Below are 1,192 nucleotides of genomic sequence, written 5' to 3'. Positions count from 1 at the left end.
TGGATTCACTCCTCGCACTGCAGGCTTCAGGTACCGTTTATTCTAAAGAATAACGCCACTTTTTCAATACATAAGCAACAAAAACTAAATTGAATCCAATTCCAAACTCAGAATTCAAATTAAATTGAATTCAGAATCACACCAGCATTCAACAAATTAAATAAATTAACCATCAATAAAATTAACTCATGAAATCAGAAAATCAGAAATCCAGCAACAATATTATTTCAGAAAATCAGCAACTCACAATAAGCAAAAATTAACAAAATCAGTAATTTAGTATCATTATCTCAGCAACTCAGAATCAGCATTATTACAAAACAAGCAAAAATATATTGAAGCAGTGCTTGTGCTTACCTGCGGCGAGGGAGGAAGAGAAGTGGCGGCGACGGAGGAATGAGAACTGACGGCGACGGATTTGAGCTCGGACAGAGAGTGAGAGAGAGCTCGAAGAGGGACCTCAACGCAGAGAAAGAGAGAGAGCAATGAGACCAAACGCCACGAGCTCAACACGGAGTCGCTGACCTTCGTGCGACGGCGACGAGAAGAGGAACGATGAGAAGAGGCCGTTCCACAGACGCCGTCAGCACCACACTCGGTTCCCCCAGCCCGTCAGGGTTCCAGGCTCGCGTCTATTCTCTCTTGTCTGGGCTCAATGGCGGTGGCACGGCTGGGGTTAGTGGCAGTGGCTTCCTCGGCGGCTGGTGGACGCGACAGGGACGAGTTGACACGGTGAATGGCAGCGGCGGTGATCCCTTTCCCTCACAACGCCGCGAACTCTCTCTCTCTCCCTCCAGTGACTTCGACGATGGTGCATGAAGAAGGCAGCGGCAGAAACGACGCAGCTCGGCAGTGACGCGACGGCGCGACAATTCGCAGGACGCGACTCCTTCCTCTTCTCTTCTCCCTCACTCCCTCGGCACTCCCTCTCTTCTCTCCTTCCCCGATGTCGTTTCCCTTTTCTTTTCCTCTCTTAATCCATCTCTGCATATGGGTGGGTGTGTTTGTGTGTGTACCGGGTGAGCGGTGGGGTAAAAGCGGTGAGGCAGTGAGGCGGTGAGGTTACCATTAGTCCATTAGTGAATTGGAAATTAGGTTCAAAATTGGAAATTTAGGATTCCTGATTTAGAAATTAGGGTTTGAGTAGAATAAAATTAAGATTTGTATAAATAAAAATATTAATAAAAATAAT

Source organism: Arachis ipaensis, chromosome B10 (genome assembly GCF_000816755.2).
Source record: "Arachis ipaensis cultivar K30076 chromosome B10, Araip1.1, whole genome shotgun sequence".
In the NCBI taxonomy this organism is placed as follows: Eukaryota; Viridiplantae; Streptophyta; class Magnoliopsida; order Fabales; family Fabaceae; genus Arachis; species Arachis ipaensis.
The sequence above is the reverse complement of the archived record's forward strand: the minus strand, read 5'-3'. Positions refer to the sequence as shown.